This window comes from Triticum aestivum, chromosome 7B (genome assembly GCF_018294505.1).
Source record: "Triticum aestivum cultivar Chinese Spring chromosome 7B, IWGSC CS RefSeq v2.1, whole genome shotgun sequence".
In the NCBI taxonomy this organism is placed as follows: Eukaryota; Viridiplantae; Streptophyta; class Magnoliopsida; order Poales; family Poaceae; genus Triticum; species Triticum aestivum.
The window spans coordinates 479277534-479301519 of record NC_057813.1 but is presented as its reverse complement, the minus strand read 5'-3'; positions in this window follow the sequence as shown (position 1 = coordinate 479301519).

Genomic DNA, 23986 nt, shown 5'->3' with positions numbered 1-23986 from the left:
TTCAACCCCCCCCCCACAACACTCACTATTCATCCAATCAATCGGCTTCAGTTAGCAGCAGTAGCGAAGGAACTGCTCGCTCGGGTTCAGTTAACAGCCATCGATCGATCGCCCGGGTTCAGTAACGCGTAGCTTGCAGTGCAATCGCTCAGGTTCAGTTAGATCCCAAGGCCTCGCTCGGGTTCAGTTAGAGCCAACGCCTTGCACACACGTGCGTACGTGTACGAGAGAAACGCGCATCGCTCGGCCCCCGACCTCCCACCGTAACCGGGAACTCCCCGCAATTTTCCTTCCCCTCGCTTCTACCACGGTTTTTTCCGTCATGGACGGCCCAAAGATTGTCATGCAGCTGCGTCTCCAGCCCGCCCAGGACGAAAAGCCCATTTTCTGTCATGATTTTTTGTCATATAAGTAGGAGCCCACCACATCTATGATGATACTGGGTTTTGTCACAATTATCGTCATAGAAGTGGCATATATATGACAGAAAAAAAATCGTTCGGCCCAAAATGTCATGGATGTGTCTTTTTTTTTGTAGTGATCTCGGTGCCCTGAGGCGGTCGACTGGAATATGGGCGTGTGTTACAAGGGGTGCGAACCCTTGTCCCAAAGGAGGGGGTGGCTTATATAGAGTGCGCCAGGACCCCAGCCGTCCTCCGTTACAGGGGCTCAATGTACATTAAGATAGGGCGTTACTGGTAACACCAGCTATAAAGTGATATTAATGATCTTTAAGGCTACGGAGTGAACGCCTAACCGTTGCCATCCTGAGTGACTCTAGGTCTTTTGTACTCCGAGTGGTTTCCTATATGGTCGAGTGACTTCATCCAGGTCGAGTGAAATTGGGGGTATCCAGGTGAGGTGACTGGTTGAGTGGATTGCACTCCATGGTTACTTCAGTCGGTATTCCTTGCTATACTTTGAATGTCCTTACTTCTAGGGTAGTGACCTTGGGTAGGGCGTATAGATCTGGCCTATGACCCTACCCTAGGTTCATGGCATCGTCACTTACCTTTGAACCACTTACATATCAATTTACTTACCATACTTCTCATCAAAATACAAGGTAAATCATGAGCAGGATCTAATAAACATTTATTTGCACAATCACATTAATTTAGGCAGGTAAATCACAAACTAACTTACTTAAATAATTATATATGTTGCAGCGCATGAACATTGTCTTAGTAAGAGCATCTCTAGTAGACCCCGTATAATGTCGACCCGCAAAATGCGTTTACAGTTCACGGAAAAGGGGCTTTGCGGGCCGGCGCGTGCGGCGTCTGAGTAGAATCTGCTCGGCCACCGCCCGCGTCGGCCGATAAATCAATAATTTGCATTTCAATTTTGGGCATGAAAACACATTTATTTGCTTCTTTATTTGCTTCATGGTCATTGGTTACATAATAATTCATCAAATCTTTGCTAATAAGACCAAAGAAAACAAGAACCACAATTAGGCATTTTATAAGATATCCAATTTCCATAACTGCTCCCACTAGTTAGACCAACATCTTCTCCATGCCTTCATTGTTGATCTACGGATTCTTGATCTTGCATTCTTCATTCTTATTCTTTGATTCTAAAGAAGTAGATGTTGCTTCCCCTCTAGTTTCTTCTCTAATTGCACATGCAGCTGCATCATTAGCCTCAATTCTACCAACGAGTGCACAAACATCTATTAAGTTTCTTCATATCAATAAATCGATGTATTCTTCTTCCCAATACCAAAATGAGCATCCACCTTCCTACACACATGACCATCTCAATAAGCTACCGAAATTGAACTGAATAGGTTGACAGAGCCGAATGTAAACAAGAACATACCCCGTCATTTTCGCATTTGAAGAATACCCATCCAGGGTGTTGCGGCGTGCCAGATGTTAGCCGCAACACTGTCTGTGTGTAGTCGTCGCACTGTATGAGTGGCATCGGCGTGCTGGGGAGCCGTTGCGCGAGCACCGAGCGCGGGCGACGGCCGGCCGAGTCCTTGCTGGCCAATCGACGAAGGTGTCTAGAGGAAGAACCAGTACTTGCATGCAGTGTTGGGGCTTTGCCGGGCTGTGCGGGGTGCTCCCCGACCAATCCATGGCTTCGCGCAGTCGCCGGTGGCCGGAAATTCCAAATATGGCAGCGACGACAGACAACCACCGATCTGCAACCTTTCGGTCAGCCGAGGCAAGAGGAAGTGGTGGAGGACAATCTAGGGCATGTGGCGGCCCGCTGGCATGATCCCAACGGCTAGTATGGCCAGATTCATTTTGATTCCTCCAATAATGAAGCTGAGTATGAAGCACTTTTCTATGGGTTGTGTATGGCCATCTCACTCTACGTACGTCGCCTGATGGTCTATGGCGACTCAGATTGGTGGTCAATCAAGTGATGAAGGAGTGGCACGTCAGAAACCCTGCCATGACTAGATACTGCAACGCAATGAGGAAGTTGGAGAAAAAGTTCGAGAGTTTGGAGCTTCACCACATCCCTCGAATCAAGAATCAAGCAGCTGACGACTTTGTGAAAATAGGTTCCACTCGGAAACCTATCCCCAACAATGTGTTTCTTGAGCATATACATTCCCCATCAGTGTAAGAGGATCATTTTACTAAAGAACCTCCCCAGGCGATAAGTCCTACCAATCCGACTGAGATCGAAGTACCGACAGTGATTGATTTGGTTATGAAGATCCTAGTGATCACTCCCGAGTGGACAGTACCATACATTGCAAATCTGCTCAGGAAGGAGCTTCCAGAAGATGAAGTTGAGGCACATTCGATTGTCCGCAGATCCAAGGCTTTCACAGTAATGGATGGGCAGCTGTACAGAGAGATTGTTACTAGCGTGGCTCAATGATGTATTACTCCTGAAGAAGGTTGGCTGAGTTTGGAAGAAATCCACTCGAGGACCTGTGGTCACCATGTGTCCTCTCGGACCATCGTTGCCAAACCATACCGAGCAGGATTCTACTGGCCACGGGCCAATGAGGCTGCAAAGCAAATCGTGGAGCAGTGTGCAGGTTGCCATTTGTATGCAAACATGTCTCACAAGCCAGCATCTGCTTTGAAAATCATTCCACTCGTCTGGCCATTTGCTGTGTGGGGGTTGGACATGATTAGGCCACTCAGGACCGACAGAAGTGGTTTCACTCATCTTCTTGTCACAGTCGACAAGTTCACCAAGTGGATTGAGGCCAAGCCTATCAAAAGTTTAGACTCAAGCACAGCCATCAATTTCATAAGAAAGCTGGCGTTCCGATTCGGAGTTCCGCACAGCATCATCACAGACAACGGCTCAAACTTTTACTCGAAAGAATTTAGAGTGTACTATGCTTCCCAAGGGACTCGGGTGGATTACGCATCCATTGCGCATTCGTAGTCGAATGGCCAAGCTGAAAGGGAAAATGGTCTGATCCTCCAGGGTTTGAAACCTCTGCTCATGCGCGACCTCAAACACGCAGCTGGTGCTTGGGTGACCGAGCTGTCGTATGTTATGTGGGGATTGAGGACAACTCCCAACCGATCCACCAACCGAACCCCCTTCTTCATGGTGTATGGAACTGAAGCTGTACTAGAGAGTGATCTACTTCACAATGCTCCCCAAGTGGAACTTTATTCAGAACCTGAGGCAGAGCAAGCGCGTCAGGATGTAGTGGACCTCCCAGAAGAAGAAATGGAGATGGCTTTGATCTGATCGGCTATCTATCAACAAGATCTTCATCGATTCCATGCAAAGAACGTCAAGGGTCGAGCATTTCAAGAAGGAGACCTGGTGCTTCAAGTGGATCAGCAGCGATCACACAAGCTCGCCCCTGCATGGGAAGGCCCCTTCATCCTTACCAAGGTGCTTCACAACGGAGCATATCACATTTACAACCTAGCTTAAAAGAAAGATGAACCGCGCTCCTGGAACGCAGATCTTCTTCATCATTTTTACACTTGACAATTGGATTGTCAAGATGTACTAAAAGTACTTGGTCGATTGTTTATCAAGACATGATTTCTGCAGTCTCTTAATGATAGTTTTCACATAAGCATGTGTTGAAGTCCCCTAGTGGGTGACTTAGTTGCGGAACCCGATTTCGCCTAAGTTAAAAAACTACTCTGAGTGGGAGAAATCCTTCCACTCGGGGGCTTAGCCGTGAAACAGTTTCGCCTAAGTTAAAAAACGACTCCAAGTGGAGAGCAATCCTCCCACTCAGGGGCTGAGCCGCGAACCAGTTTCACCTAAGTTAAAAAAAACTACTTCGAGTGGGAGCAATCCTTCCACTCGGGGGCTTAGTGTTGGGGAACATAGTAATTCAAAAAAAATCCTACGATCATGCAAGATCTATCTAGGAGATGCATGTCAACGAGATGGGAGAGTGTGTCCACGTACCCTCGTAGACCAAAAGCGGAAGCATTTAGTAACGCGGTTGATGTAGTCGAACGTCTTCATGATCCAACCGATCCAAGTACCGAACATACGGCACCTCCATCTTCAGCAGATGTTTAGCACGATGATGTCCCTCGAGCTCTTGATCCTGTTGAGGACGAGGGAGAGTTCCGTCATCACGATGGCGTGGAGATAGTGGTGATGGTGTTACCGGCACAGGGCTTCGCCTAAGCACTACGATGATATGACCGAGGTGTTAAACCGTGGAGGGCACCGCACAGGGCTAAGAGAATAACTGGTATGCTTTGGAGTGCCCCTGCCCCCGTATATAAAGGAGGGAGGGAGGAGGCCGGCGGCGAGGAGGAGCGTGAGCCATAGGGGGAGTCCAACTAGGATTCCCAATCCTAGTTGGAGTCCCCTTCCTTTTCAGGGGAGAGAGGGAAAGAGTAGGAGATGGAGAAGGAAAGAGGAGGGGGCGCCGCCCCCTCCTAGTCCAATTTAGACCAGCCAAGGGGGGGGTGCGCGGCCACCCTGCGTCCCTCCTCTCCTTTCCACTAAAGCCCATTAAGGCCCACTATTTCCCCCGGGGGGGTCTGGTAACCTCCAGATACTCCAGAAAATGTCCGAACCAATCCGAAACCTTTCCAATGTTCGAACATAACCTTCCAATATATCAATATTTATGTCTAAACCATTTCGAGACTCCTCGTCATGTCTGTGATCTCATCCGGTACTCCGAACAAACTTCGGTCATCAAAATTACATAACTCATAATACAAATCATCATTGAATGTTAAGTGTGCGGACCCTACGGGTTCGAGAACTATATAGACATGATTGAGACACATCTCTGATCAATAACCAATAGCGGAACCTGTATGCTCATATTGGCTCCTACATATTCTACGAAGATCTTTATCGGTCAAACCGCACAACAACATATGTTGTTGCCTTTGTCATCGGTATGTTACTTGCCCGAGATTCGATCGTCGTATCATCATACCTAGTTCAATCTCATTACTGACAAGTATCTTTACTCGTTCTGTAATGCTTCATCCTGTAATTAACTCATTAGGCACATTGCTTGCAAGGCTTATAGTGATGAGCAGTACCGAGAGGGCCCAAAGATACCTCTCTGAAACACGGAGTGACAAATCCTAATCTTGATCTATGTTAACCCCAAAAACACCTTTGGAGACACCTGTAGAGCATCTTTATAATCACCCAGTTACGTTGTGATGTTTGATAGCACACAAGGTGTTCCTCCGGTATTTAGGAGTTGCATAATCTCATAGTCTGAGGAACATGTATAAGTCATGAAGAAAGCAGTAGCAATGAAACTGTAACAATCATAATACTAAGCTAACGAATGGGTCTTGTCCATCACATCATTCTCCTAATGTTGTGACCCCGTTCATCAAATGACAACACATGTCTATGGTTAGGAAACATAACCATCTTTGATTAACGAGCTAGTCAAGTAGAGGCATACTAGGGACACTATATATTGTCTATGTATTCACACATGTACTAAGTTTTTGGTTAATACAATTCCAACATGACTAATAAGCATTTATCTTGATATAAGGAAATATAAATAAAAACTTTATTATTGCCTCTAGGGCATATTTCCTTCAGTCTCCCACTTGCACTAGAGTCAATAATCTAGATTACAAAGTAATGATTCTAACACCCATGGAGTCTTGGTGTTGATCATGTTTTGCTCGTGAAAGAGGCTTAGTCAACGGGTCTGCAACATTCAGATCCGTATGTATTTTGCAAATCTCTGTCTCTCCCTCTACGACTTGATGTCGGATGGAATTGAAGCATCTCTTGATGTGTTTGGTTTCTTGTGAAATTTGGATCCTCCAAGGCAATTGCACCAGTATTGTCACAAAAGATTTTCATTGGACTCGATGCACTAGGTATTACACCTAGATCGGATATGAACGCCTTCATCCAGACTCCTTCATTTGCTGCTCCCGAAGAAGCTATGTATTCTCCCGGAGCAGCTATGTATTCCGCTTCACACGTAGATCCCGCCACGACGCTTTGTTTGGAACTGCACGAACTGACAGCTCCACCATTCAATATAAATACGTATCTGGATTGTGACTTAGAGTCATCTAGATTAGTGTTAAAGCGTGCATCGACGTAACCATTTACAATGAGCTGTTTGTCACCTTCATAAATGAGAAACATATCCTTAGTCCTTTTCAGGTATTTCAGGATGTTCTTGACCGTTGTCCAGTGCTCCACTCTTGGATTACTTTGTTCCCTCCCTGCTATATTTATAGCAAGGCACACATCAGGTCTGGTTCACAACATTGCATACATGATAGAACCTATGGCTGAAGCATGGGAAATGACTTTCATTTTCTCTCTATCTTCTACAGTGGTCGGGCATTGAGTCTGACTCAACTTCACACCTTGTAACACAGGCAAGAACCCTTTCTTTGACTGATCCATTTTGAACTTCTTCAAAACTTTATCAAGGTATGTGCTTTCTGAAAGTCCAATTAAGCATCTTGATCTATCTCTATAGATCTTGATGCCCAATATGTAAGCAGCTTCACCGTGGTCTTTCATTGAAAAACTCTTATTCAAGTATCATTTTATGCTATCCGGAAATTATGTTATCATTTCCAATCAACAATATGTCATCCACATATAATATTAGAAATGCTACAGAGCTCCCACTCACTTTCTTGTAAATATAGGCTTCTCCAAAAGTCTGTATAAAACCATATGCTTTGATCGCACTATCAAAGCATTTATTCCAACTCCGAGAGGCTTGCACCAGTCCATAAATGGATCGCTAGAGCTTGCACACTTTGTTAGCACCTTTTGGATCGACAAAACCTTCTGGTTGCATCATATACAACTCTTCTTCAAGAAATCCATTAAGGAATGCAGTTTTCACATCCATCTGCCAAATTTCATAATCATAAAATGCGGCGATTGCTAACATGATTCGGACAGACTTAAGCATCGCTACGGATGTGAAGGTCTCATCGTAGTCAACTCCTTGAACTTGTGGAAAACCTTTCGCAACAAGTCGAGCTTTGTAGACAGTAACATTACCATCAGCGTCAGTCTTCTTCTTGAAGATCCATTTATTTTCTATGGCTTGCCGATCATCGGGCAAGTCCACCAAAGTCCATACTTTGTTCTCATACATGGATCCCCTCTTAGATTTCATGGCCTCAAGACATTTCACGGAATCTGGGCCCATCATCGCTTCCTCATAGTTTGTAGTTTCATCATGGTCTAGTAACATGACTTCTAGAACAGGATTACCGTACCACTCTGGTGCGGACCGTACTCTCGAAGACCTACGAGGTTTGGGAGTAACTTGATCTGAAGTTTCATGATCATCATCATTAGCTTCCTCACTAATTGGTGTAGGAATCACTGGAACTGATTTCTATGATGAACTACTTTCCAATTCGGGAGAAGGTACAATTACCTCATCAAGTTCTACTTTCCTCCCACTCACTTCTTTCGAGAGAAACTCCTTCTCTAGAAAGGATCCATTCTTAGCAACAAATATCTTGCTTTCGGACCTGTGATAGAAGGTGTACCCAACAGTTTCCTTTCGGTATCCTATGAAGACGCATTTCTCTGATTTGGGTTTGAGTTTATCAGGTTGAAGCTTTTTCACATAAGCATCGCAGCCCCAAACTTTAAGAAACGACAACTTTGGTTTCTTGCCAAACCACAGTTCATAAGGCGTCGTCTCAACAGATTCCGATGGTGCCCTATTTAAAGTGAATGCAGCCGTCTCTAAAGCATAACCCCAAAATGATAACAGTAAATCAGTAAGAGACATCGTAGATCGCACCATATCTAATAAAGTACGGTTACAACGTTCGGACACACCATTACGCTATGGTGTTCCAGGTGGCGTCAGTTGTGAAACTATTCCACATTGTCTCAAATAAAGACCAAACTCGTAACTCAAATATTCACCTCCATGATCAGATCATAGAAACTTCATGTTCTTGTTACAATGATTTTCCACTTCACTCTGAAATTCTTTGAACTTTTGATACGTTTCAGACTTAAGTTTCATTAAGTAGCTATACCCATATCTGCTCAAATCATCTGTGAAGGTAAGAAAATATCGATACCAGCCACAAGCCTCAATACTCATTGGACTGCATACACCAGTATGTATTATTTCCAATAATTCAGTAGCTTGTTCCATTGTTCCGGAGAACGGAGTTTTAGTCATCTTGCCCATGAGGCATGGTTTGCAAGCACCAAGTGATTCATAATCAAGTGATTCCAAAAGCCCATCAGAATGGAGTTTCTTCATGCGATTTACACCAATATGACCTAAACGGCAGTTCCACAAATAAGTTGCACTATCATTATCAACTTTGCATCTTTTGGCTTCAATACTATGAACATGTGTATCTCCACGATCGAGATTCAATACAAATAGACCACTCAACAAGGGTGCATGACCATAAAGATATAACTCATATAAATAGAACAACCATTATTCTCTGATTTAAATGAATAATCGTCTTGCATCAAACAAGATCCAGATATAATGTTCATGCTTAACGCTGGCACCAAATAACAATTATTCTTGTCTAAAACTAACCCCAAAGGTAGATGTAGAGGTAGCGTGCCGACGGCGATGACATCGACCTTGGAACCATTTTTGATGCGCATCATCACCTCTTCCTTAGCCAATCTTTGTTTAGTCTCTAGCCCATGTTTCGAGTTGCAAATAGGAGCAACAGAACCAGTATCAAATACCCAAGCGCTACTACGAGCATTAGTAAGGTACACATCAATAACATGTATATCAAATATACCTTTCACTTTGCCATCCTTCTTATCCTCCAAATACTTGGGGTAGTTCCGCTTCCAGTGACTAGTCCCTTTGTAGTAGAAGCACTCAGTTTCAGGCTTAGGTCCAGACTTGGGGTTCTTCCTGGGAGTAGCAACTTGCTTGCTATTCTTCTTGAAGTTCCCCTTCTTCCCTTTGCCCTTTTTCTTGAAACTAGTGGTCTTGTTGACCATTAACACTTGATGCTCCTTCTTGATTTCTACCTCCGCAGCCTTTAGCATTGCGAAGAGCTCGAGAATCATTTTCATCATCCCTTGCATATTATAGTTCATCACGAAGCCCTTATAGCTTGGTGGCAGTGATTAAAGAACACTGTCAATGACACTATCATCAGGAAGATTAACTCCCAGTTGAGTCAAGCGGTTATGGTACCCAGACATTCTGAGTATGTGTTCACTGACAAAACTATTCTCCTCCGTTTGCAGCTATAGAACTTGCTGGAGACTTCATATCTCTCAACTCGGGCATTTTCTTGAAATATTAACTTCAACTCTTGGAACATCTCATATGCTCCGTGACGTTCAAAACGTCTTTGAAGTCCCGATTCTAAGACGTAAATCATGGAACACTGAACTATCGAGTAGTCATCAACATGTGTCGGCCAGGCATTCACAATGTCTACAGTTGCTGGCGCAGGTGGTACACCTAGCGGTGCTTCAAGGACGTAATTCTTCTGTGCAGCAATGAGGATAATCCTCAAGTTACGGACCCAGTCCATGTAATTTCTACCATCATCTTTCAACTTAGCTTTCTCTAGGAATGCATTAAAATTCAAGGGAACGGTAGCACGGGCCATTGATCTACAAAAACATAGACATGCAAAAACTATCGGGACTAAGTTCATGATAAATTAAAGTTCAATTAATCATATTACTTAAGAACTCCCACTTAGATAGACATCCATCTAGTCATCTAAATGATCACGTGAAACAAATCAACTAAACCATGTCCGATCATCACGTGAGATGGAGTAGTTTTCAATGGTGAACATCACTATGTTGATCATATCTACTATATGATTTACGTTCGACCTTCTGGTCCCAGTGTTCCGAGGCCATATCTGCATATGCTAGGCTCGTCAAGTTTAACCCAAGTATTCTGCACGTGCAAAACTGGCTTACACCCATTGTATGTGAACATAGAGCTTATCACACTCAATTATCACGTGGTGTCTCTGCACGACGAACTGTAGCAATGGTGCATACTTGATGACCCACAAGTATAGGGGATCTATTGTAGTCCTTTCGATAAGTAAGAGTGTCGAACCCAACGAGGAGCAGAAGGAAATTACAAGCGGATTTCAGTAAGGTATTCTCTGCAAGCACTGAAATTGTAGGTAACAGATAGTTTTGTGATAAGATAATTTGTAACGAGTAACAAGCAATGAAAGTAAATAAAGTGCAGCAAGGTGGCCCAATCCTTTTTGTAGCAAAGGACAAGCCTGGACAATTTCTTATAATGAGAAAAACGCTCCCGAGGACACATGGGAATTATCGTCAAGCTAGTTTTCATCACGCTCATATGATTCGCATTCGGTACTTTGATAGTTTGATATGTGGGTGGACCGGTGCTTGGGTACTGCCCTTACTTGGACAAGCATCCCACTTATGATTAACCCCTATTGCAATCATCCGCAACTACAAAAGAAGTATTAAGGTAAACCTAACCATAGCATGAAACATATGGATCCAAATCAGCCCCTTACGAAGCAATGCATAAACTAGGGTTTAAGCTTCTGTCACTCTATCAACCCATCATCTACTTATTACTTCCTAATGCCTTCCTCTAGGCCCAAATAATGGTGAAGTGTCATGTAGTCGACGTTCACATAACACCACTAGAGGAGAGACAACATACATCTCATCAAAATATCAAACGAATACCAAATTCACATGACTACTAATGGCAAGACTTCACCCATGTCCTCAGGAACAAACGTAACTACTCACAAAGCATATTCATGTTCATAATCAAAGGGATATTAATATGCATTAAGGGTCTGAACATATGATCTTCCACCGAATAAACCCACTAGCATCAACTACAAGGAGTAATCAACACTACTAGAAACCCATAGGTACCAATTTGTGGTTTTCATACAAGATTGGATACAAGAGATGAACTAGGGTTTTGAGAGGGGATGGTGCTGGTGAAGATGTTGATGGAGATTGACCCCCTCCTGATGAGAGGATCATTGGTGATGACGATGGTGATGATTTCCCCCTCCCGGAGGGAAGTTTCCCCGGCAGAACAGCTCCGCCGGAGCCCTAGATTAGTTCCGCCTCGTGGCGGCGGAGTTTCGCCCCGTAAGCTTGCTTATGATTTTTTTTCCAGGATAAGAGACTTCATATAGCAGAAGATGGGCACCGGAGGGCCACCAGGGGGCCCAGGAGATAGGGGGCGCGCCCAGTAGGGGGCGCGCCCCCCACCCTCCTGGCCAGGGTGTGGGCCCCCTCTGATACTTTCTTTGCTCATTAATTCTTATTAATTCCAAAAATGACTTTCGTGGAGTTTCCAGACTTTTGGAGCTGTGCAGAATAGGTTTCCAATATTTGCTCCCCTTTTAGCCAAAGTCCCAGCTGTCGGCATTCTCCCTCTTCATGATAAACCTTGTAAAATAAGAGAAAATAGCCATAAGTATTGTGACATAATGTGTAATAACAGCCCATAATGCAATAAATATTGATATAAAAGCATGATGCAAAATGGACGTATCAACTCCCCCAAGCTTAGACCTCGCTTGTCCTCAAGCGGAAGCTGAAATCGAAAAATAAGTCCACATGTTTAGAGATAGAGGTGTCGATAAAAATAAAATACGGACATGAGGACATCATGATCATTCTTATAACAGCAACATATATAGATTTTGTCATATGATTTCTTATGCTCAAGTAACAATCTATTCACAATGTCAACTATGGAACATAAACTTCATTGGGAACTAACAAACTATAATCTCAGTCATTGAAGCAATTGCAATTTATCATAACATCAGAAAGAGTCAAGAATAGAGCTTTTCAGCAAGTCCACATACTCAACTATCATATAGTCTTCTACAATTGCTAACACTCATGCAATACTTATGGTTATGGAGTTTTAATCGGACACTGAGAAAGATAGGGGCTTATAATTTTGCCTCCCAACGTATTCACCTTTAGGTGATGTCAACAATAATAGTTCATGCTAACTTACATCCAATTGGATATATATATCAGGATCTTTCCAACACGAGGTGCTTGCCAAAGGATGAAATGAAAAAGGGAAAGGTGGAGATCACCTTGACTCTTGCATAAGGTAAAAGACATAAAGTAAACGATAGGCCCTTTGTAGAGGGAAGCCGAGGTTGTCATGCGCTTTCAGGGTTGGATACACAAAATCTTAGTGCAAAAGAACGTCACTTTATATTGCCACTTGTATATGGACCTTTATTATGCAGTCCGTCGTTTTTATTACTTCCATAATAAGATCGTATAAAGCTTGTTTTCTCCACACTAATAAGTCATGCATATTTAGAGAGCAATTTTTATTGCCTGCACCGATGACAACTTACTTGAAGGATCTTACTCAATCCATAGGTAGATATGGTGGACTCTCATGGAAGAACTGGGTTTAAGGATATTTGGAAGCACAAGTAGTATCTCTACTTGGTGAAGGATTTGCTAGCATGAGAGGGAAAGGCAAGCTCAACATGTTGGGAAGATAAATGACAATATATTTTAACTGAGATGTGAGAAAACATAAACCATTACGTTGTCTTCCTTGTCCAACATCAACTCCTTAGCATGTCATACTTAATGAGTGCTCACAATCATAAAAGATGTCCAAGATAGTATATTTATATGTGAAAACCTCTCTTTCTTTATAACTTCCTATTAATTGCAACGATAACCAAAACTATGTTTGTCAACTCTCAACAACTTTTATGCCTCACACTTTTTATATGTGAAGTCATTACTATCCAAAAGATCAATATGAACTCTTTTATTATTTTTATTCTTTTTACTTCCTCAAGTTCAAAGCAGAATAGCAAAGCCCTTGACTCAACTAATCTTTATTATAGATAGCTCACGGACTCAATTACATAAAGAGATCACAAAGCAAAACTCAAAACTAATTCGTACCAAAACTTCAATCTACTAGATCAAGATATTACTAAAAGGATCAAACTAAGTAAAACGGTAAAGATAGGAGTGTGATGGTGATACGATACCGGGGCACCTCCCCCAAGCTTGGCAGTTGCCAAGGGGAGTGCCCATACCCATGTAATTATGTCTCCTTCTTCAGAGTTGGTGTTGTGATCTTCTTGGCGATGATTCCCCTCAGGATACAATTCTCCTCCTCGAGCTTATTGACTTGTTTCTTGAGGTTCATACTTTCCTTGCGGAGCTTGCCTATTATGGCTAAAGCTACTTTTACCCAAGGGTGCTGCATAGCTTCTGGAGAACAAGTGACACTCTTTTTCATATTTTCATAAGAAAGAAATTTAACGTTGGAAGGGATGACCGAATTTGGAACAGCCGAGCTCTGTAGTTCCCCCATTATGAATCATGCTTGGAAGCGGGAGGTAACTTCTTGATCTTCCTCCATGGCATCTATCCTTTTCAAGTAGGCCTCCATCTCATCCTCCGTTGATGGTCCAAAGTGATAAGCATCGCTATTTGCTCCTGGACCTGGTGTCGGGTGAGACACCCGACTCTCCCCGACTGACTCTTGACAAGACATCTTGCTCTAAATCTGCAACAGGAACAACTCGAAACAAAAACATAGGATTTTTGCGTGATATGGTGGTCAAAACCTTAGGGAGATTATATAATGAATTTTTACCGACCAAAAGGAGTAACGTGCAAGAAAACGGAGTCCGGGAGGCACATGAGGTGTCCACGAGATAGGGGGCGTGCCCAGTAGGGGGGCACACCCTCCACCCTCGTGGAGGCCTCGTGTCCTTCCTGGATTACTTCTTGCTTTCCAAAATTCTTGAATATTTCAAAGTGGAGAAAAACTGCCATTAGAACTGTTTTGGAGTCGATTTACTTATTGTACCACATACCTATTCCTTTTTGGAGTCTGAAACATTTTGGAAAGTGTCCCTTATGTATTCCTCCGGGGTTACGGTTTTGATAATATTAGTTTCAACATTAATAGAATTACCTAAGATATAATGTTTGATTCTTTGACCGTTCACCACCCTCGGACTTGTGCCTTCGAAGTTGTTGATTTTTATGGCACCGGAACGATAGACTGATACGTCTCCCTCGTATCTATAATTTTTGATTGTTCCATGCCAATATTCTACAACTTTCATATACTTTTGGCAACTTTTTATGCTATTTTTTGGGACTAACATATTGATCCAATGCCCCGTGCCATTTCATGTTCGTTGCATGTTTTATGTTTCACAGAAAACCAATATCAAACGGAGTCCAAACGGGATAAAAACAGACGGAGAATTATTTTGGAATATTTGGGATTTTCCGGAGGAAGAATCAACGCTAAACGGTGTTTGAGGTGGCCACGAGACAGGGGGCACGCCCTCCCCCCCCCCTGGGCGCGCCCTGGACTCTCCTGGGCCCCGTACGGCGGTTGACGCTCTTCTTTTGCCGCAAGAAAGCTAATTTTACAAGAAAAATCTAGGCGAAAGATTCACCCCAATCGGAGTTACGGATCTCCAGATACAAAGGAAACGGTGAAGGGGCAGATACACAGAACGCAGAAACAAAGAGATAGATCCAATCTCGGAGGGGCTCTCGCCCCTCCCAAGCCATGGGAGCCAAGGACCAGAGGGGAAACCCTTCTCCCATCTAGGGAGGAGGTCAAGGAAGAAGAAGAAAAAGAAGGGGCCCTCTCTCCCCCTTGCTTCCGGTGGCGCCGGAGCGCTGCCGGGGGCCATTATCATCACCGCGATCTTCACCAACACCGCCGTCATTTTCACCAACATCTCCATCACCTTCCCCCTTCTATATCCAGCGTTCCACTCTCCCGCAACCCGCTGTACCCTCTACTTGAACATGGTGCTTTATGCTTCATATCATTATGCAATGATGTGTTGCCATCCTATGATGTCTGAGTAGATTTTCGTTGTCCTATCGGTGATTGCTGAATTGCTATGATTGGTTTGAGTTGCATTTTTATTATTGGTGCTGTCCTATGGTGCCCTCCATGTCGCGCAAGCGTGAGGGATTCCCGCTGTAGGGTTTGCAATATGTTTATGATTCGCTTATAGTGGGTTGCGTGAGTGACTGAAACACAAACCCGAGTAAGGGGATTGTTGCGTATGGGATAAAGGGGACTTGATACTTTAATGCTATGGTTGGGTTTTACCTTAATGAATCTTTAGTAGTTGCTGATGCTTGCTAGAGTTCCAATCATAAGTGCATATGATCCAAGAAGAGAAAGTATGTTAGCTTATGCCTCTCCCTCAAATAGAATTGCAATAGTGATTGCCGGTCTAGTAACATAGTCAATCGCTTAGGGACAATTTCACAACTCCTACCACCACTTTTCCACACTCGCTATATTTACTTTATTGCATCTTTATCTAAACAGCCCCTAGTTTATATTTACGTACTCTTTATTATCTTGCAAACCTATCCTATCACACCTACAAAGTACTTCTAGTTACATACTTGTTCTAGGTAAAGCGAACGTCAAGCGTGCGTAGAGTTGTATCGGTGGTCGATAGAACTTGAGGGAATATTTATTCTACCTTTAGCTCCTCGTTGGGTTCGACACTCTTACTTATCGAAAACTGTTGCGATCCCCTACACTTGTGGGTTATCAAGACCTTTTTCTAGCGCCGTCGTCGGGGAGTCATAGCGTGGGGTGAATATTCTCGTGTGTGCTTGTTTGCTTTATCACTAAGTAATTTGTATTTGCTGCTCTTAGTTGTTTTCTATCTTTAGTTATGGGTAGGAAACGCAAAATACCAGAAAAATTAGTTGTACCTACTGCACCAATGGTTGAAGAACCACTCAAAATCTATCACACTATTGAAGCTTTTTACTTGGATCATCTTCGATCCCTTTGTGCTCGTGCTGAAACCCCAACTATCTTAGTTGAGGGCAAATCTTTAGATGAGCATGCTTGTTATGTGTGACACCGTATATCTGAAAAAGGGAAACTATTATGGGATCAAATTCAACGTTTGCAATGCTATGCTTGGACTTTATGTGAATTATATGATGTTACTTGTTGTTCTGAAAACCCTAAGAAACACCTTCCCTACCAATGCTTGTTTAGTGATAATGGAATCGTATCTTCATATGCTAAGGGTGTTTATAATTACTATGATGTTCAACAAATTGAAGAATTTGTTGCTTTTAAGGGTGCATATGAAATTGCTTCTTTGATTGAAAAGTATGATGCTACTCTCTACAAATCTGAAAATTTTGCCATACTTGAATATTGCTATGATAATTATGCTTCTAATGCTTATGTTAAACTATATATTGAGGCCTACCCGCTGTCCAAGAAGAGACTAATATTTTGCAGGAAGCTATGGAAGAAGAAATTGATGAAACTGTGAGCTCATTGGATGAAAAAGATGATGAGGAGAGCGAAGAACAAAAGGATAACTCTTCAACTCATACATTGTTTAATTCCCCTTCGTGCTTACCTAAGGATGATTGCTATGATGATTGTTATGATCCCGTTGATTCTCTTGAATTACCCCTTTTTGATGATGCTTGCTATGCTTGTGGCCAAGATGCCAATATGAATTATTCTTATGGAGATGAACTTGCTATAGTTCCTTATGTTAAACATGAAATTGTTGCTATTGCACCCACGCATGATAGTCCTATTATCTTTTTGAATTCTCCCAACTACACTATATCGGAGAAGTTTGTGCTTATTAAGGATTATATTGATGGGTTGCCTTTTACTGTTGCACATGATGATTTTGATGGATATAATATGCATGTGTTTTCTGCTCCTACTTGCAATTATTATGAGAGAGGAACTTTATCTCCACCTCTCTATGTTTCCAATACGATAGAATTGCAAGAAATTGTTTATACTATGCATTGGCCTTTACTATGTGTGCATGAATTGTTCTTTTATGACATGCCGGTGCATAGGAAGAGAGTTAGACTTCGTTGTTGCATGATATATGTTACTTTGTGCTCACTACTAAATTACAAATCATTGTTAATTAAAATTGGCTTTGATATACCTTGGGATCCGGGTGGATTCATTACTTGAGCACTATATGCCTAGCTTGATGGCTTTAAAGAAAGCGCTGCCAGGGAGACAACCCGGAAGTTTTAGAGAGTCATTTATTTCTGTTGAGTGCTTTCATATAGTTTAAAAACAAAAAAAAATAAAGAGGGGAACCTAAAAACTTTTCAAAAAGGAAAGTGAAAGTGAGAAAGACAAGCATTGTTGAAGTGGGAGAGCTCCTTGAAGTTTGTTCATGCTCACGGAAACTTTGTGAATCTTGATTACAGAAACTTTTCATCAAAAATAATTATCCCCTTGTACAATTCCATTGTATTATACAAATAATGTGCCAAGGTTTGCCTTTAGGATGTTCACAATGCTTGTTGGTTTGTACGGTGCAGGACAGAAACTTTGGCTTTAGTGCTAGATTTTACATTTTTAACTGGAACGTCAAATGGTTCTGATTCCTTTTGCAATGTATTTCTGTACAAATTTTTTATTTTTCCTAATTTTGGTGGAAGTTTTGGGGTACCAGAAGTATGGTGAATGTTCAGATTGCTACAGACTGTTCTGTTTTTGACAGATTCTGTTTTTGATGCATAGTTTGCTTGTTTTGATGAAACTATCAATTTATATCAGTGGATTAAGCCATGGAAAAGCTATATTACAGTAGACACAATGCAAAAACAAAATATGAATTGGTTTTCTACAGTACTTAGAGTAGTAATTTGCTTTATTATACTAACGGATCTTACCGTGTTTTCTGTTGAAGTTTTGTGTGGATGAAGTGTCTAAATGAGGAGGTCTCGATATGAGGAAAAGGAAGAGAGGCAAGCTCAAGCTTGGAGATGCCCGAGGCACCCCAAGTAAATATTCAAGGAGACTCAAGCGTCTAAGCTTGGGGATGCCCTGGAAGGCATCCTCTCTTTCTTCAACAAGTATCGGTATGTTTTCATATTCATTTCGTTTATGCATTATGTGCAAGTCTTGGAGCATATTTTGCATTTAGTTTTCACTTTTATTTTATGCACCATGCTGGTATGAGATAGTCCTTGGTTGATTTATAGAATTCTAATTGCACTTCACTTAAATCTTTTGAGTATGGCTTTATAGAATGCTTCATGTGCTTCACTTATATCATTTGAAGTTTGGATTGCCTGTTTCTCTTCACATAGAAAACCGCCATTTGTAGAATGCTCTTTTGCTTCACTTATATTTGTTAGAGCGTGGGCATATCTTTTGTAGAAAGAATTAAACTCTCCTGCTTCACTTATATCAATTTAGAGATGACTGGAATTGGTCATTCACATGGTTAGTCATAAAATCCTACATAAACCTGTAGATCGCTGAATATGATATGTTTGATTCCTTGCAATAGTTTTGCAATATAAAGATGGTGATATTAGAGTCATGCTAGTGGGTGGTTGTGGATTGTAGAGACACTTGTGTTGAGGTTTGCAAGTCCCGTAGCATGCACGTATGGTAACCGTTGTGTGACAAATTTGAAGCATGGGGTGTTTCTCTGATTGTCTTCCTTATGAGTGGCAGTCGGGGACGAGCAATGGTCTTTTCCTACCAATCTATACCCCTAGGGGCATGCGTAGTAGTACTTTGCTTCTAGGGCTAATAAACTTTTGCAATAAGTATATGAGTTCTTTATGACTAATGTGAGTCCATGGATTATACGCACTTTTACCTTTCCATCATTGCTAGCCTCTTCGGTACCGTGCATTGCCCTTTCTCACTTTGAGAGTTGGTGCAAACTTCGCCGGTGCATCCAAACCCCGTGATACGATACGCTCTATCACACACAAGCCTCATTATATCTTCCTCAAAACAGCCACCATACCTACCTATTATGGCATTTCCATAGCCATTCCAAGATATATTGCCATGCAACTTTCATCATCATCATATACATGACTTGAGCATTTATTGTCATATTGCTCTGCATGATCGTAAGATAGCTAGCATGATGTTTTCATGGCTTGTCCGTTTTTTGATGTCATTGCTACGCTAGATCATTGCACATCCCGGTACACCGCCGGAAGCATTCATATGGAGTCATATCTTTGTTCCAGTATTGAGTTGTAATATTGAGTTGTAAGTAAATAAAAGTGTGATGATCATCATTATAGAGCATTGCCCCATGCAAAAAGAAAGAAAAAAAGAAAAAAAAGGAAAGGCCAAAGAAACCTAAATTAAAAAGGGGGCCAAAGAAGCCCGCAAAAGAAAAAAAGAAAAAAGAAAAAAATAAAAGGGGCAATGTTACTATCCTTTTTTCACACTTGTGCTTCAGAGTAGCACCATTTTCTTCATATAGGGAGTCTCATATGTTGTCACTTTCATTTACTAGTGGGAATTTTCATTATAGAACTTGGCTTGTATATTCCAACGATGGGATTCCTCAAATTCCCTAGGTCTTCATGAGCAAGCAAGTTGGATGCACACCCACTTAGTTTTCAGTTTGAGCTTTCATACACTTATAGCTCTAGTGCATCCGTTTCATGGCAATCCCTACTCCTCGCATTGACATCAATTGATGGGCATCTCCATAGCCCGTTTATTAGCCGCGTCGATGTGAGACTTTCTCCTTTTTTGTCTTCTCCACATAACCTCCATCATTATATTCTATTCCACCTATAGTGCTATATCCATGGCTTGCGCTTATGTATTGCGTGATGGTTGAAAAAGCTGAAGCGCGTTAAAAAGTATGAACCAATTGCTCGGCTCGTCATCGGGGTTGTGCATGATGGGAGCATTTTGTGTGACGAAAATGAAGCATGGACAAACTTTATGATTTTGTAGGGATAAGCTTGCTTTGGCCTTGTTGTTTTGAAAAGACATGATTTCTTTATTGGTACACTCGAAGTATTATTGTTTTTATGTCAAATGATAGACTATTGCTTTGAATCACTCGTATCTTAATATTCATGCCATGATTAGACACATGATCAAGATTATGCTAGGTAGCATTCCACATCAAAAATTAACTTTTTTATCATTTACATACTCGAGGACGAGCAGGAATTAAGCTTGGGGATGCTGATACGTGTCTGTCGTATCTATAATTTTTGATTGTTCCATGCCAATATTCTACAACTTTCATATACTTTTGGCAACTATTTATACTATTTTTGGGGACTAACATATTGATCCAGTGCCCAGTGTCAGTTCCTGTTTCTTGCATGTTTTATGTTTCGTAAAAAACCAATATCAAACAGAGTCCAAACGGGATAAAAACGGATGGAGAATTATTTTGTAATATTTGGGATTTTCCGGAGGAAGAATCAACGCGAAACGGTGTCCGAAGTGGCCACGAGACAGGGGGCGCGCCCTTCCCCCCTGGGCGCACCCTGGACTCTCGTGGGCCACCCGTAAGGCGGTTCATTCTCTTCTTTTGCTGCAAGAAAGCTAATTTTACAAGAAAAATCTGGGCGAAAGATTCACCCCAATCGGAGTTACGGACCTCCATATATAAAGAAAACGGTGAAGGGGCAGAAACACAGAACGCAGAAACAGAGAGATAGATCCGATCCCGGAGGGGCTCTCGCCCCTCCCAAGCCATGGGAACCAAGGACCAGAGGGGAAACCCTTCTCCCATCTAGGGAGGAGGTCAAGGAAGAAGAATAAGAAGGGGCCCTCTCTCCCCCTTGCTTCTGGTGGCGCCGGAGCGCTGCCGGGGGCCATCATCATCACCGCGATCTTCACCAACACCGCCGTCATCTTCACCAACATATCCATCACCTTCCCCCTTATATATCCAGTGGTCCACTCTCCCGCAACCCGTTGTACCCTCTACTTGAACATGGTGCTTTATGCTTCATATTATTATCCAATGATGTGTTGCCATCCTATGATGTCTGAGTAGATTTTCGTTGTCCTATCGGTGATTGATGAATTGCTATGATTGGTTTGAGTTGCATGTTTTATTAATGGTGTTGTCCTATGGTGCCCTCCATGTCGCGCAAGCGTGAGGGATTCCCGATGTAGGGTTTGCAATATGTTTATGATTCGCTTATAGTGGGTTGCGTGAGTGACTGAAACACAAACCCGAGTAAGGGGATTGTTGCGTATGGGATAAAGGGGACTTGATACTTTAATGCTATGGTTGGGTTTTACCTTAATGAATCTTTAGTAGTTGCTGATGCTTGCTAGAGTTCCAATCATAAGTGCATATGATCCAAGAAGAGAAAGTATGTTAGCTTATGCCTCTCCCTCAAATAGAATTGCAATAGTGATTACCGATCTAGTAACATACTCAATTGCTTAGGGACAATTTCACAACTCCTACCACCACTTTTCCACACTCGCTATATTTACTTTATTGCATCTTTATCTAAACAGCCCCTAGTTTATATTTACGTACTCTTTATTATCTTGCAAACCTATCCTATCACACCTACAAAGTACTTCTAGTTTCATACTTGTTCTAGGTAAAGCGAACGTCAAGCATGCATAGAGTTGTATCGGTGGTCGATAGAACTTGAGGGAATATTTATTCTACCTTTAGCTCCTCGTTGGGTTCGACACTCTTACTTATCGAAAACTGTTGTGATCCCCTACACTTGTGGGTTATCATAGACCTCCTCGATTACGTAAGGACCTTCCCATTTAGAGAGAAGTTTCCCTGCAAAAAAGCTTAAACGAGAGTTGAATAGCAACACATAATCACCTACGTTAAATTCTCGCTTTTGTATCCTTTTGTCATGCCATCTTTTAACTTTTTCCTTGAAAAGCTTGGCATTCTCGTAGGCCTGGGTTCTCCATTCATCAAGTGAGCTAATGTCAAATAACCTCTTCTCACCGGCAAGTTTGAAATCATAGTTGATCTCTTTAATGGCCCAATATGCTTTATGTTCAAGTTCAAGAGGTAAGTGACATGCTTTTCCATAAACCATCTTATACGGAGACATACCCATAGGATTTTTATATGCAGTTCTATAAGCCCATAATGCATCATCAAGTTCTCTTGGACCAATTCTTTCTAGACCTATTAACAGTCTTTTGCAAAATTAATTTGAGCTCTCTATTGCTCAACTCTACTTGACCACTAGACTGTGGGTGATAAGGAGATGCAATTCTATGATTAACATAATACTTAGCAAGCATTTTACGGAAAGCACCATGAATATAATGTGAACCACCATCGGTCATGAGATATCTAGGGACTACAAACCTCGGAAAAATAACTTCTTTAAGCATCTTAATAGAGGTGTTATGATCAGCACTACTAGTTGGAATAGCTTCTACCCACTTAGTAATGTAGTCAACAGCAACTAAAATATGTGTATATCCATTACAGGCAGGAAAAGGTCCCATATAATCAAAGCCCCAAACATCAAATGGTTCAATAACAAGAGAATAATTCATAGGCATTTCTTGACGTCTACTAATATTACCAATACTTTGACATTCATCACAAGACAAGACAAACTTACAAGCATCTTTGAAGAGAGTAGGCCAATAAAAACCGGATTGCAATACCTTATGTGCAGTTCTATCTCCAGCGTGGTGTCCTCCATATGCTTCAAAATGACACTTGCGTAGGATCTGTTCCTGTTCATGCTCAGGTACACAATGTCTAATAACACCATCTACTCATTCTTTATAAAGGTGTGGGTCATCCCAGAAGTAATGTCTTAAATCATAAAAGAACTTTTTCTTTTGCTGGTATGTGAAACTAGGTGGTATAAATTTAGCAACAATGTAATTAGCATAATCAGCATACCAAGGAGCAGTACGAGAAGCATTAATGACTGCTAATTGTTCATCAGGAAAGCTATCATCAATAGGTAGTGGGTCATCAAGAACATTCTCTAGCCTAGACAAGTTGTCTGCAACGGGGTTCTCGGCTCCCTTTCTATCAATAATATGCAAATCAAATTCTTGAAGCAAGAGAACCCATATAGTAAGTCTAGGTTTAGCATCTTTCTTTTCCATAAGATATTTAATAGCAGCATGATCAGTGTGAATAGTAACTTTAGAATCAACAATGTAAGGTCTGAACTTATCACAAGCAAATAGAACTGCCAAGAATTCTTTTTCAGTAGTAGCATGGTTTCTCTGGGCAGTATCAAGAGTCTTACTAGCATATTGAATAACATTTAATTTCTTATCAACTCTCTGCCCTAGAACAACACCTACAGCATAACCACTAGCATCACACATAATTTCAAAGGGTAAATGCCAATCAGGTGGCTGAACAATAGGTGCAGTGATCAAAGCTTTCTTAAGTATTTCAAATGCTTCTACACAATCATCATCAAAGACAAAAGGAATATGTTTTTGCAATAAATTAGTTAGGGGCCTAGAGATTTTAGAAAAGTCCTTAATGAACCTGCTATAAAAACCGACATGACCAAGGAAACTTCTTATACCTTTAATGTCTTTGGGACATGGCATCTTTTCAATAGCATCAACTTTAGCTTTCTCAACTTCAATACCTCTTTCAGAAATTTTATGCCCCAAGACAATGCCTTCATTAACCATAAAGTGACACTTATCCCAATTCAGGACGAGGCTAGTGTCTTCACATCTCTGCAAAACTCGATCAAGGTTGCTCAAGCAATCATCAAAAGAGGATCCATAGAT